Below are 15,627 nucleotides of genomic sequence, written 5' to 3'. Positions count from 1 at the left end.
TTTCTGACAATGTATCTCATCTCTTTGTTGGAATTTTATCTTACTGCTATGTGTTTTAGATGTGAGGACACACAAAATTTGTTGGTTGTGGAAACAAAAACAGCATTCAAGACAAATTAGTACAAGTGATTTATATAATGAAGTCTTATTCCTGACTTTGTACAGTTAGTACCTTTAGACCACTGTTGCTACTAATTACAGTGGAGATACAGCCTCAAACCCACAGACCACACCTTCTGCTGAAGATCTCATGTAATGTATATAACAGCAAACAGGAAAAAACCTTTTTTACAGACTCAGATTAAAGCACAAAAAAATACAAATTCACACAACACGGACAAGCCAAACCAAAGTACACCTCTAACTTTTTGTGAAGTGACTCTTGTACTACTCTGAGCTTACTGAGTAACTGAAGTTAATTGCACTGTTTTTGCTGCTGCTTATTCACAGTGTTTTCCTGAAGAGTTCTGTAGCTGATCTTCCTTGTAGTTTGCAGCACTGTAAGTAGTTTTTCAGAGCCAAATAATTCTGGTTTGGGGGAGGGATAATTTACTATAAACATTCTCATGTGAGGAGAGAGGTGCAGGAGAAAGTCTGTAGAAAAATACTCTGAGGTTTTTTTGTTGCTAAGTATACCAGGACTATGCAGAGGTGACAAAGCTTAGAAGTGTAACCAAGGTAACTAATAGTTCTGTTGACTAACACACTAAAGAAGAGAGATTTTGCCAAAAATTGAGCAAAAAAGTGACATAAAAACATGCCTAGGAGACTATGTTGTGAGGATACTTTTCAAGGAATTTGCTGTTGGAGGCAAGTTTGATTTTTTCTAAAAAGCCAGTGTTAAAGGCACAGCAGGCAACAACAGCTTTTAAGAGGGAAAATAATTGCAAGGAGTAAAAAGAGGGGAGATAGATTGGTCTTGTCATGAAAAGAAGAAAAATAGAAAGGGAACAACAAGGAAAAACAGTAGTGCCAAAGGAGTGTGGGAGGCAGATACAGGGCGAAAAGACAAAAAATCAGAAAAGCAAATGACAGGAGGTAAAAAGAAGAGAAAAGAAATTATAGATGTGGACCATGGTGCTCATGTCATTTCCCAGCTTCTCTTGGAAGGCTGATTCCTGCAGTGTGAGAACAGAGCTGAGAACATGCTCACAGATACTCTGAGTTTCTTGGTAACAGCTGCCCAGACTCATCTCTGCCATAGTGAGTTCCCTCTGTAGGAAGGAACCTGTACACCTGTATGGGGAAGGGAGGAATAATGGTTGGGATTGCCATTACTAACCTAGCTCTCAGAACAAAGCTGTTGGTCTTCTGACAGTCACACTTCATTCTTTTCAAAACTGCACCTCAAGGAGAGGAGGGGATGGCTTCTATTTTTGGTTGCCTACCTTAAGATGAAGCAACCTTCATTTCTGGAGCTGAGCTGCTGTGCATACACAAGTTATAGGTGTTGTACAATACTAGAAGTTGGCACCAAAAATAAAACCACTGCAGTTTTTACACTTGGAGGAAAAGGAGCACAGATTTCATTCTATGTAAACGTTGGTCTGTTCTTGGGAGAACATTTTGAGATGTTCCTACCAGCAGTTCTTACTGCTTCTTCACAAACACACTTGTTTCCTAAGCACAAATAATGCTTTTTGCCAGGTCCTTTACCCTTCAGCTTAGTTGCCCTTTTACCAATGCTTCTCCAGCTATTTTCTGAATATGAGACCTCCTTGAGTAGTTCAGCTGCATGTAGCAACACCAACTGTTCAGATACTGCACATGACCATAATTATATATACTCATAATATAGATAATTATAGTTGTGCTCAGTGTATGAATAGTTAATATTGCTGTCTCATTTTTTATGGAATGTGTGATGACAAATGTATTTAAAAGGTCCCATTAAAGTATTTGTAGCAAATCTTGGATTAGGAATCAGAAGTGCAATGGCAGCCTGGCCTCACTTCTCTTCTGCAGGTTCCTTACCCAGCACACCACAAGAACTATGTGAGGACTAATATCCAGTGGGAGCAAGCTGCCAAGGAAATATCAGATGAGAGCTCAAAAAAAAGACCTTCCAGCAGAGCAGTGTATGTCATTTCCAACATACACAAAGGGCTAGACAAATGCATCAAAGAATGCATTTTTTCCAGAGACCATGCCCACTTCTGAAACTTGTCCCACGACCACATTATCTTCCAGATGGATTCACAAGGCTCCATGAGCACCCCACTCTGGCCCAGCTACAGAGGCTTCCTCAAATGTACCCTCAGGGCTATGATCCCTCCTAAACCAACTCCCAAGGCTACTCATATTCCTGAAGTTATCCCCAATCCCTACAGCACTCTGAGTGCCACAGTCACTCTTAAATCCATATATAAATGACAGAACAACCCTCCAGCAAGTGACTAAACAGGGCACCAAATACAGCAACAAACAGCAAGCTCACCATGTGCACACAAACTACTTGAAGCTGTAAATAACTAGGCAGGAAGGAAGTCTCTGAAAAAACATTGGCTCCATTCAACCTTACACCTCTGCTTGTGTTTTCTGGGAATTGGCAACTGCATGAGGTTCAGAGACATCCAGCTGTAACCACATCATGTGAGGAGGGGTGTGTTTATCATACTGGCCATCACTAATTAGATGGAAAAATGGGGTTTGAGCTGTCTGAGGCTCCAGAGCCCTTTGAGTAAATCCAAGCTCATTGAATAAACCAAAACAGCTCCTTGAAGCCACACAACTATATTATTTCACTCCAGTAAGGACTCCTGCTCATACAGCTGAAGATGACATATTCCTCAACTATCAATAGTTGAGATTTTGCTGAAATTAAAAAAGAAGTCTCAGGTAGACCAAAACATTTTGCAAATTAATTTTTACCTTGGCAAACGATTGGGTTGGCAATATCAATAGTAAATCCCACAGAAATCCTCAAAGATTTAGTTGTTTCATCTGTCTACATTTGTATTTATAGTTCATATTTAAATTTTAAAATAATCTTTACCTTTAAATTTCTATTGTCTTTTATAACTTAACACTTATAGATAATACAACCTTAAACATAAAATATCCTTGAAGGTTTGAAAATTAAATAAATGAAAAAGACTAATTTCCTGGATAATGAAATAAAATTTGTCCTTATAAAGTTTGCATTTTGGTCTAATTTGAGACCAAATGAGAAATTAGTACTCTTGGAAACCCCCATAAATCCTGGCAATGATGCTAATATGGTGTGGGATGAGGTACTGAACATATTAGCTGTTACAACTAAGGAAAAATATGTGAGAAGTCTGAAATGTGGCTGAGGAACCAAGTAAGTTCCAGTAATTCAATTTACACTTATATCTTACTAATTAGTCAAACTTAGCCCATACCAAGTAATTACAGAGAGCATTTTAGAGAGCAAATACAGAGATGGAGAAAATCAGATGCCCCAGAGTTATCTGATTCATTTTTAAAGCCACTTGACATTTGCACCTATGACAAAGTTGTGGGCTGGTTAAATGGGGCTAATGGAGGGGAAAATATAGAATAGGGAAGCCACAATGATCAAAAGGTGGTTGGGGGAAGGTCCAAAAAAACCTCATTTTTACTCAGATAACAATTGTGGAAATTATCTTGCTTGCTTCACTGTTCACAATGTCATGATGCCCACTATGCACTGCCCTCAGAAAAACCCACAGACACCATCTTCACAGAAGAGCAGGGAAAGGAGACAGAGAACAATTTAGCTGCATGTTTGAATCATAACTTAATACAGTAAAGGATTATTTATGACCACCTGCCACCCAACCACCTGTTATACCTTTCAGCAAATGTTTAAGAGCTGCACAGGGTATATACATGGCTGTTTTGAATGGGCTGTAACATAATTAGCTTACTGAGAACTCAGTAAGCAAAATAAGAAAGGATGCTAAAATCTAGGAAGTTTGCAATTCTAGCACTCAATGAAAAGCATATATTTTATAAATCAACTAAGCTACAACTTTTTCCTTACAACTTTGAAAAAGCTGCCAAATGTGCTAAGATCCTTTGGGGTATCTAAACTCCCTTTATATATAGAAGAGCATCAAAGAAGGGATGGGCAGTCTGTCCTACTATAGTCTAAGCCCGCCATCAGATAAAGACACTTGAAGTAGAGCATTATTTCAGTTTACTAAAAGTTTGCAGCCTTATGGGTTACAGAAACTTATAGAGTTTCTCCCCTCTCTTCTATTTCAGATAAAATTTGCCATCGACACTACCCACCTACCTCCAAGGTTCCAAAATAAACAAAAGAAGCCTTATCCTGTACTTCTGATGGAATAAGCAATGCTACTTCTAAGGGTTCCATGAAGACTCCCTTTCTGCCAGGTTATCCCCATCAACCTGCTGCCATCTGGGGCTTGCTCTTCTTACCCACAGAGCTGTCCTCACAGGCAGCACTGAAGGAGGAGGGAGGCTGGTGAGAGCTTCCCAGAGTACAGTGAACACAGACAAAAACTCACATCTTCCAAGTCTCCTAATATTCTTTAAAATGCTGCCAGACCATCTTTTTAAAATGTAGATTGTACAGACAAATCATGCAGTCTTGTTAATTTCTCCAATTCTTGTCTGACAGTTCAGCTGTGATTTTCGGTCCTTCTGGCTATTCATTTGGGGTGATTTTTTTCACTTGGCAAACACAAGTCATGGCTCCTTTCTCACGGACTGAGAGACAAATGTTGATGATCCTCTCACAGTCAAATAGCAAACCTATCCAGACATGCTCACGCAGCCCAGCAGCACCATGCCATCACTATCCTTTGACTCAAGAAAAATTATTCCTTTTGATGCCAAGAGTAATTTAACAGAATACAGATGGAGGACATGCAGAGTTTGGCCCAGTAGTTTTGACTAACAAAATCATGGTTGCTTTAGCTGTTTATTCCCATAGGATTTTTTTTGTTGTTGTTGATAATGTGGGTTACTGGAAAGCACTTCTAGGCTTCAGAAGAGATGATTCAAATCTGATAGGGGGAGGGGGGAGTAGGCAGGTGGTGCATGTTAATTTGAGATTGTTCAGATCAACTAACCTTCAGCTCCTTTTCTCTGCCAAGTTCTCTCCTGGATTTATTCAGCACTCTATGAATTACTGCCTTTCCGCTTCTGCTCCTGGGGGGCCAGGCAACCAGTACTGCACAAGATTCATAATGTCCTTCTTCCATGACTCCAAATACAAGCTGGTACAGTCAGAGTGGAGTCAGTGATCCTCCACACACAGTTAGGCAAGACAAGAAGGCAAAAGAAGTGCCAAGAATGAAATAATACTGTATGAGGTTGCATTTTTATGTGATCTGCTCCATCTCTCTTTTTGGGCCTCATATCAAATCAGCTAGAGTTACAGAGCTAACTGTAATCCTGTTATAAACTCCTTCCAGACAGGCAAAGGAATGCCCCTCCTTACAACAGGCCAGATACTTTAGTATAATACAAATGCTCTATTAACTTTTGGGTTAGCTAATGGACGTATTCCTGAAGTTTAAACTCACAGGTTAACTCACAAAATTATCTGTTAAATCGCTTTGGTTTTAGTTCTGAAAACATTTGTCTAACTGATTTTAAATTAAAAGGTTTCAAGAAAAAAAAGTCCAAGCACCCAAACAGATGGCTGCAGGCATGTTTGATCACTTGAAATAGCTAGTGAAGCTCAGCCTTGCTAGGGCAGGCACAGTGACTATTTGGGTCTCCTGTGTTTCTATGGGATGCAGAGTTGCACAGTCTTTTCATCAGGGTCTCTACAAAGCCATTACACCAGAAGACATTGTCTGCCAGCTTTACTTGCTAAGATGAGTGTAAACAAAATTCTCCTTAACTACACAATACAAATGGTCCTTGTGTCATCAAAAGCAGTTTTGCTTTTTGTTAACTGTTCAACAGAGGAATTTTCCACTGAAACAGCAGTAGATCCCACATGTGATATGATGGGGAAAACACAGAATGTATCCGAGCATGCTGCACATTGATCACAAATTATTTAGACTTCAAAACCTCTTGGACTACTGCTACTGATGCAAAAGAATCCTTTGTAACAACTGACACTATGCAATCTACATCCGAAATCATGAAGAATTCTGCTAATGGCCAAGAAACTGATATATGGCCAAAAAAAAAAGAAGCCTGTACCACTCCCATACCATCTGTAGAGTAGTAGCATCAGAGAGTTATGAAAACATCTGTCCAACTGTTCAACATGAAAGGAGTGCTTTAGGCCAGCCAATGGACCCAAGCCAAAACTTTTGGACCTCACTGTAAGACTTAGACCCTACTAAGGGGCTGTCCTAGGGTGACGTTATGATGCTTGTATCCCCATTTGTGTATTCTGTTTATGCTGGATACTATGTTCTGTGACTTCAAGACTGGCTCTGAGGAGTGAATGTTTTGTTTTGGTTTTGTTATCAGTCAGCTCCCCCACAGCTGGTGGGACACGGAGACAGGCAGTACATAGTGCGACTTTTGCTTTTTGGCTTGGTTTTTTGCTTGGCTTTTGCTCTTGCTTCTGCTTTGCTCCTGCTTTGCTCTTGCTTTTTGCTTCTGCTCATTAATTAGTTTAGCTAAGCAGTCTGAATTTTTCCCTGGACTGTTTTTCTTTCCCTTTTTTGGAACTACTTGAACCTGCTCCAGACTGGGATCTGGGAAACACCAAGAGTTTGCACTTTGTGGCCTGCAGCAGCCATCCCCAGTGCCGGAGGGACCAACAACAGAGCAACCATTCCCAAGAGACTGTCTGAACTTGTCATCCTTTTCAGAGCGGTGAAAGAGTGTTCTCATCCGGTATTGTTCATTCTGTGTGCTGGGGGGGGGGGGGGGGGAGGGGGTTCTGTTAAATAAGCAGGTTCTTTCCTCTTCCTTCCAAGGAATCCTTCCTGAACCGGTTGGGGGGAGGGGCTGTGTGGGTTTGCTTTCTGGAGGGGCCCCCTTTTGGAGATTTTCTCCCAAATTTGCCCTAAACCAGGACAGGGGCCAAAACTGGCATCCCTACCCAATCACTCTCTGGATGAACTGAAATGCCAATCACTCAGCTTCTCCTGTGCTTCATAAACTCCTCTGCGTGCTTTCCTAAGCCACACTTCAGGTAATAAGGATCTCAATTTATTTCCCTTCTTGCTTCCTCTGCTGGTACCCATTAGAACAGAGGTAAATCCTAAGAGGAAAATCTAGTTTTGAAGGTATTCAGGATAGAATCGCTCTGTAGGGAGAAGACACCAGATTCCAGGGCTCTCAGTCTAGATCATCTCAATACCACTATATTTGGTAATAAAACAAAATTACTGTTTGCACGGAAATGGCCTCTGTGGTCACCAGCTGGTGAATAAGGTACAGGAAAAGTAGCCAAGGGCTGGAACAGTTAAAATGTCAAGAGAGTTTCTATAGCAATCTTCACAATCCTTATCCCTTTCACAGTAGAGAAGGTGGGATGCCATATACAAGGACAGAAATTCAATCTGTGCTTGCCTTGTGTCATGCTCTTGGCCCAGCTCAGATGAGGAGAATGGAAACGATTCCCTCTCGGTTCTGAACCAGACGATGAGTGTACATAAGATGCTTTCTACTGAGCACAAAGACAGGTCATATTTGAAATACTCATTTTAAATGTTTGCCAGAGTTTGCCAATCTTTAAGACTCTCGTCCATGTTTATTTATGTAATCAATGCTAAGATAAGCTTGTTATTCTCTAATTTCCAATTCAAGTCCATCACTGGTCTTCTTCATATCCTTACATTATCAACTGATTAGCAGAGTACAGGAAATCAAAGAATATTGTTAGAACCAAATGGGTTTGCTATGAGCTGCTGTGAGTTCTGGTACAAGAGACCTCTAGGACTGTTGTCTGAGTCACCTGGGTATCTTTCACCCAAAGTGTCTCCCAGCAAGGGAAGTATTTGTAAGGTATATGAAATAAACACAGGGGCTTTCTACTTCAACAGAGTAGATGCACAGAGATGCACAGAGGATCACTGAGCACTGAAATTCAGGAGCACTGTGACACCGTTCTCCAGCAACACTCTTCAATAATTCAGCATGGAGACACAAATGCTAAGGGCCTGCTGCTGAACTGGGCAGTGCTGGCAGAACTGTCCTGAAGTCGGTCTAACAGATGAATCAATGGCACAATGACTCAAAGATGCACCATCCCAAAACTGTAATTACAGCTTGACACTTCTCTCCTAACCAAGACAACTGTGATCCCCTCAGACAAAAATTCAATATAGAAGTGTCACAGTTCCCAAGAGCTTATCTTGATTCTGGGCCCAGTTCATTTCTCCTGGCCAAAGAAAGCCTCAGGAGACTTGCATGAGAACTCCAACAGGCTTCCGCTAAACTCCTACAAGCTGAGAACATCTCAAGACTTCAACAGGACACCACACGGCATTAGCATGTCAGAGAGATTTGCTCTGTCAAGGAGAGGAGAAGCACTGACAACTGATTTTAATCTGGTTTTGTAGCACGGCTTCTGCTGCCCCTGCCATGGGGCAAACAGGGCAAAGAGTAACACCCCCAGGCACCCATCTATCTGGATCTGCAGACCGTGCACGAGCTGTGTGGCCTGGCCCCAGGACAGACCACGTGTTCTGTCATTTCAGATTAGGAAAGCCTTGGGGTCCCTAACACTAACCCAAAGGGAAGCAGATATCATTGCACAGCTCCAAAGCAATTGTATGAACACAAGTCTTTTTTAGGAGTCAGAAAGGCCCAAGATCCCTTGCTCAAGGTGGCAGGGTCGTGGTTTACCAAATCCACTCTCTGTACCAAGGTTAAACAACTATTCTTAAATGCTTGGATGTAGCCTGGAAAATCTCTAGAAATTAAATTCCCAGAGAAACTAGTATGTGTTTTAAATAAAGAAAATAGCTGAACGTTTTCCCCCTCAAAATGTAAAAAAAAAATTTGTTGTATAGAAAGTTCTACCTTTTTTTCTGTTACCAAGTGGAAACGCCTTCTTTTTACAGAATTTTGTCATTTCCAAGGGTCAATAACCTTGAGTTTCACTACCTCCAGCTGACAAAACCTATCATTTAGATTGCCTTTCCTACCTGAATATCTGGTTGCATAATGACAATTTTAAATACTTTATGATAACCCCAGAAATTAGCTATTCATAAATCTTACATACCATCAGATAATGAGTAGACTGACGCAGAAACTGAGTGCCACATCTGTTTTTAAATTACTAGTAAGTGCTAGACCTAAGAACAGAGCAAAAAAATCTTCATTCCAAGGCATTCCTGAGTCTTGGAAAAACAATAGAGTTGTTTAAAAATCTAAGTACTACATATTATTTTCAATTAGTGAAATTGTCACTTGCTTACCTACTATACGGCTGATTCTTTAAATATACATCGAGTTCAGTCATTTCCAGATAAGATCTGATGAGGAGAGACCTCTAATCTGCAATGCAAGAACATACTGCAGTCCCTCCATATACCAGTTTTATGTATTTTTTCCAACAGTTTTGTATGTACAGCCACATCATAGACATAGTATGTAAACACACAGCATAGGCTTATTTTGTAAATTGAAAAAAAAAAAAGTGACAAATAAACGTGTAACATAAGGAAGAAGGACAAAGTTCGTTTGACTGCATGAGACTGACAGTGGAGTTGATTCTTCATTGTTCTCTTATTTGGTTCATTACGCTCCCCGAAAGACAGAGAATGCTATATGCAGAATTGGGAGTCCATGTGAATTAGTCATAAAACTGTCCTGATTCAGCCATGTCTAATACTCAGTTTGAATGTGAGATGATGTGGAAGGGAACACCAAAACTTGGAGTAGGGGAGTTTTTCTCTAAGCTTGTTCCTTTAGAGTGTTTATGTCTCTATGTGAATGATTTTTTTATCTTTAAAATTGAAAAGGAAAAAAAAATCACAAAAACATGATTAATTGACTTTTTTTATTATACCATTGTTGCATTGACTAAACATGCAGATTACCTCTGGCAAGGATGGCTAACCACTTTCTATTTTTCTAAGGTGGCAAACCAAATGGAAATCCATGATTTAAAGGAAGTTTTCAGAAGCTGTTAAGAGTTACTTAACAGCAAGTTCTACTATGTTGCTTCTGAAAAAATTAAAACAAATATTACCAAGTATATAACAAAATTCCTTGCAGTGCTGAAGTACCTCTCCTCCTCTATCCTTTCAGTAACTGAACATTCTGTCTCAGATGACATAACCAAATTATAACCAAAATATTGATAAATGGTGGCTCCAAAAAAAAGACATGGGCTCCATCCTCAGGGAGGACAGTGTTTTTAGAATGACCACTATTTCTGAAGAAATAAATTTATTTTTGAAATATACCATGTATTAGACCAACATGTACACTCTATCTAGACAGAAACATGGGTGATTTGTTGTAGAGGAGTTTTCAGAAATAACCAGCACCGTTTCATCCTCCCCCTCATTTTATATAAATAGCCACAAACACGTTTTTACATGCATTCACATATAGGGAGTGAGATTTTTAGCACTGTACAATGCCAGAAAGAACAACAGCCTCCTGGTAACTCTAAACGAGCCCATAGTACGTACCTATACAATAGGTCTATTATTAAATACAGATTTAGCTAGAGAAGACCCCCACGTTTCTGATGTTCCAGCATAATTTTCCACAAAGGAGTTGAATGGGTTCCTCAACTGCACAGTGATTTTTCAGTCTTTTTATTCTGAGCTTTTCCAGTGAGTAGGCCAGGGACAGTCTATCTCAGGTCCACAGGACAGCCTGCTGTTCTGTGACCTACCTGAAAACCTTGTCAGCAGATTCCTCATTCCAGACTCTTGAAACCTGAAGATTAGTGTCTCCTACTCTCCCAGATATTCCTTGAAACCTTTTATAATCTTATTTTAAAAGTCAGGTATTTTTCCACTATTAAAATGGGTTTAGATATTTTAATGGTGTCAAAAAACCCCAGCACGAGTGCTGAATTGGTAGTTTTCCTTTGCCAAACCTCTGGTTTATACCAGAGACCAACACTTCTTCAATCGCCTGAGGAGCAATCTCATTTTCTCTTACAGGAGCTGAGTTTGCCTTCTGCTGGGGCTGGGATGATGCAAGTATGTCTGCAATCCAGTATTATTTTTTATCTGTCCCTAGTACTCTCCTAGCAACTCTCTTTTTCCTCAAGCAGAGCTAGCTAAGTGGCAAGCAGCTCTGAGGGTGGATCTCCACACCTACACAAAATCCCACAGGAACAGGCTGTGTTTTGTGTGAAGACAAGGTGAGCCTCGTGTACAACTACATGTGAGAGGATGTAGGAAAAGGGGACTTGATTGCTTTCACATTAGTTTTCCTACCCCATCTTCAGTTTCTAACTAGTGCTGTTGTCCTATACATTTCTGCTGCTTTTCCTGGCACCCTTTTTTAGTTATTCCCATTTCATATAAACTCCCATCTTAGTTCTAGATCCATTTCTTTTCACAATGTCCTTTGCCCAAGGCAAAAGCAAACATATAAACAAATCTTCCAGCCAAACCCTAAGATCATTTCTTAGTGTTTGCTGCTCAGCCCTCACCAGAGTCCCTGTGTTTCATAGGTCACTCTGGCTTTCTGTGTGAGCCAGTGTGGTATCAGAGAACAGTTAAACCAGAAGGAAGGAGGAGGAGAAATAAATACAGTGGTAGCTCAAGCTTTCTCACAAGCTCTGCTCAAAGCTCATGGCAGAAAGAGGTGCTTTGCTCACCAAAACACCTCATAGCTGCATTGCCCAATGTCCTGTTTGTATCCAGCCCTCAACGTGCCCCTGTACAATGTGCCTTCCCCCTTGCCCCTAAGAGATTAGGACAAGCCTGTTAAAACTCTCATCTAAGGAAAAGGCAGAGACACTTCTGTGCTGCAGGAATACTTGTCCCAAAAGGCAAGGTTCCCTAAGATAACATAACTCCCTGCAAGGGAGTATGGTCCCAGATTAGCTGGGAAGGGCACAGACATTCAGACTGTAGGTGTGAGCCAAAGGCAAAGCCAGCCCTCTAAAGAGAATGGCTAAAAGCTGGTCACTGCTGATGCTGGGCACCTATCTCTGACCTCATCCATGTGTAAATTGCTTTGTTTGTGTGAAAGCAGTGAACCCTGCAGCAGCCCATGTGCTGTACCAAGGTTATTTGTTAGTGAAGCTACATACACAAACACAATACCCAGAGGAAAGAGGGTTTGGAAGGGTTTTTGGAAGAGCAATCATAGTGTGTGCCAGTTGCATGAAATGTGAACCCATCGATCTCAGCAGAGCAAGATACAAGATTAAGCAGGTGAGCACATCCCTGAAGCAGACGCTGGATTCAGTTTCACCAAAGAAGTGTTATGCTTGTTACTTTCTTTGAGAAATCCTACTGAGGAAAGGAAGAGATAAAATCAGTAAAATAGTTACAATGTTAAAATAAATATTAAATATTAAACCCAGTAAAACACGCTCTGTATGCAAAATGCAGTCATTGCATTAATGAAACATCTCTACGGAAACCATTCTGAGGTGGTCAGAGAAGCTGAAAGGATCTAATCTAAAATTGTTAATGGGGGGGAGGGGGAAAAAATCTCAAAAGCAGCAGCATGAGAAACCAGCAGAGCATGGACTATCAATACCTTCTTGTTCTGTTCTTCATGTTTGACTTGGTGAAGAGCAAGCCTAGGGCTGAGGATACAACCAGCCAATTCTAAATTTAAATATGTTTGCTCTCCTTCATGCTTGCCAAAACCACTCAGTGGTTCCTGGCAGCTTTAGGTTTATGCAAGCTGAGACTTCAAAAAGCAGTGCTACCTCAGGACTCCCAGAAGAAATCTACTTAAGCAGCTTTTTTCTCCAGCTCTATAACTTTATTGAGGCTGATGAACATTTGGCATATACTTGAAGGATATCTGGCCACATTTGAGCCTCCAGAGATAGAGTTCTACAACAGAGATCCCAGAAACAACTTTAAAGCTCTGGGCCTCAATCACCAGAGATACTCTTCTGATATCCAGAGAAATATGAACATGACTGAAGACTACAAAATTACAATCTTATTAAAAAAAAAAAAAAAAAAAGTAAATCTTTATTTGATGGGGAGGGACAGAATACTTTAATACTGCAGTGCAAGTAACAAATCAAGCCTTGGTTCCCCGAAGTCAGAAAGAATTTGGACCAAGGGAAGAGTACAGAGTGAACTAAGTTTAGTCTTAAGCAATATTAGCTTAAGTATTGTAATATATGTTATAAAATAATTCGTGCTAAAGGAAATTAAAAACCACAGCATTTTGTGCGCTAAACCCAGTGTCGGGCAACAAGCAGTAACAGGCTAAGTAATAAGGATGGCGATTCAAACACCAGGAGGACGACCGTCTCCAGAGATATATATTTCAAGGGTTTTTTTTCATCTGACAAGACCCCAGCAGAAGGCATTTGATAGGCATCATCAATTAGATAATATTTGATGCCAGAAGTTTATCCCAGAAGATTTTCACCTGACAGGACTTCAGCAATTATTCACCAGTTCTGAGAAATGCAGCAGCAAGAAAGAAAAAAAGCTCCAGTAATATGCTAAAGAAGGGACCCCTTCCAGAGCCCAAAAGACTGTATAAAATGAACCCCTTAGAAATGACATTTGGAGACCCACAGGGACTTTGGTGTGATAGAAGCCAAACCCTGGGTTTCCCCAATTCTGATTGCTTGGCTCAGAGTCGAATTGCTTGGGGCTTTTTACAAATTCATACTTTGATTATTTAATAAATTTCATTAATTATTAAATTGGAGTATTCATTTATAACAAAATCATGGAAAAATGGGATACATGGACTATGATACAACTTAAACTTGACATTTTTCAAAAGGTCTTCTGCTTTATAACAGGACTAATAAAATGCATGAGTAAAACTTGGGGGGCAGGGAGTATTTTAAAGTAGCTTTTTTCATTTTCAAATGAGTATTTTTCTAAGATTCTGTCTTAAGTCTCTAGCACCTACTCAGATTAAAATTGAAGGTTTTGAAACACAAACACTTGAGCAGAAATTTTTCTGCTTTGACATAAAACTGCACAAATACTCAAGCCATCTCTGCCCAGCACCTGACAGTGTTTGCCCCTTCAGCCTGCTCAAGCCTACCAAGTCTGAGGTAGGAGCAACAGAGTTGGCCTGTTCCAATTTTGCTGTTATCCCACCAATTTTATACCAGTTAAGAATTCTGGTATAAGAATTCTTCTGTCTGCTTGACACTCCAGTTCTCAGCCCAGCAAAGCAGTGCAGGCCTCTTTTCATTACAACACAAATTAATAGACCAGACTCATACAGAAAGCTGGGATAGCCAAGACACCAAGATCTGCCAGTACTGTTACATGCCCATTAAATGCAGCATTCTGACATTTCAAATTGCTGCAGTATGATTGCTCAGAGGTTTTCTGCTAGAGCACAGAAAGACAGAAACAAATCAGCAAGGTTGGCAATCCACTGCCACAAATCCCTTTGTTACAGCCATGAGGGTTGGGGAAAAAATTTTAAACAACAACAACAAACAAAAAACCACACCACCCTAAAAACAATTGCAAATTGAATTTCTGGGCACACGTCTAAGATGTGACTTTTGGCTCAATATTCAGTGTTTTTTAAAGGCTATTCTTATGAATTCAACCAGAGGTGGAAGCAGCACCATGTGTAGAATTTGTATGAAAAGCAAACAAGTATGAGAAAAGCAGTAATTCCATAAGAACTGTCACAAATACCTTTTTTCCACTGAAAAAAAAAAATTGAGTCAGAAATTTTCCTGCTAGATTTTCATGGATCATCAGAAGTCCATTCCTTCCTAGTGCTTTTACCAGAAAGTATGATATCTTACAAAAATACCACCACATGACAGCCTTTAAATTCATAGATCAGACTGAGGACTCTCTCACAACTACTTCTGAATATTGAGGAAATGCAATAGGGCTCAGATACCCATGTGGCAAATTTATGCAACCAAGAACAATGACAAATATATGGAATTAAATAGTACTCTGCTTCAGTTTAAGCCGTCTTCTAGAAAGCACTGACAAACAAAAAGTGACTGTGACATCCAAAGCTCTTGTATCATTCAATTCCAAAAGGGACTTCTTTACATGGACAAGCTTCAGCTTAATACAAAATTAACAAGAGTATCAGAAAGAGAAGCTTGAAGTAAAAGGAATTCAAGCTTAATTCAAATCTAAAACATAGAGCGAAGACAGGAAACAAGAAATACCAGACAAATCAGACCTTACCACAGCAAGAGACAAGAAATAAAATTACAGCAAATGCAAAGCTTTGAAGAAATTAGTGGATTGAAATGATCAAAAGTGAGGCTAAGTCTTCAATTTTATATGTCACTTAAAGGATAGTTGTTTCCTGCCACTAGAAGTCTACAAACTCCCTGTTCCATCAATCTGGGGTTGGTTGAGAGAGAAAATAAATTGCTACCACTACCAGGGAAGTTTGGATGCCAGTGAAAAGGCTCTTATCCAAGTACACACCAGATAGTTTTTAACATTAAAATACATAGCCTTTGTTCCTGACAAACAGAATATCAAAACAATCCATTATGAGTTTCAAATGCTGCTCTACTTTTTCAATTCTAATTCCTTTCCCCTGATACTTGATTTCCAGCTTTCTGTATGTAAAAAATGCCAGCACAATAACACA

The 15,627-nt window shown here is 40.0% G+C and overlaps 1 long non-coding RNA gene across 1 annotated transcript; it reads left to right on the top strand.

The window, feature by feature from the left end:
• Nucleotides 1–311: 311 nt before the first annotated feature.
• Nucleotides 312–13,682, top strand: LOC119706028. Its single transcript, XR_005258382.1, has 4 exons — nt 312–500; nt 4,213–6,783; nt 11,028–11,230; nt 12,706–13,682. It is a non-coding gene; the product is annotated as an uncharacterized LOC119706028 (long non-coding RNA).
• Nucleotides 13,683–15,627: the final 1,945 nt, after the last annotated feature.

Source organism: Motacilla alba, chromosome 1, assembly GCF_015832195.1.
Source record: "Motacilla alba alba isolate MOTALB_02 chromosome 1, Motacilla_alba_V1.0_pri, whole genome shotgun sequence".
Lineage (NCBI taxonomy): Eukaryota > Metazoa > Chordata > Aves > Passeriformes > Motacillidae > Motacilla > Motacilla alba.
Note: the sequence above shows the minus strand (reverse complement) of the source record. Positions and strands in the feature narration are given on the sequence as shown.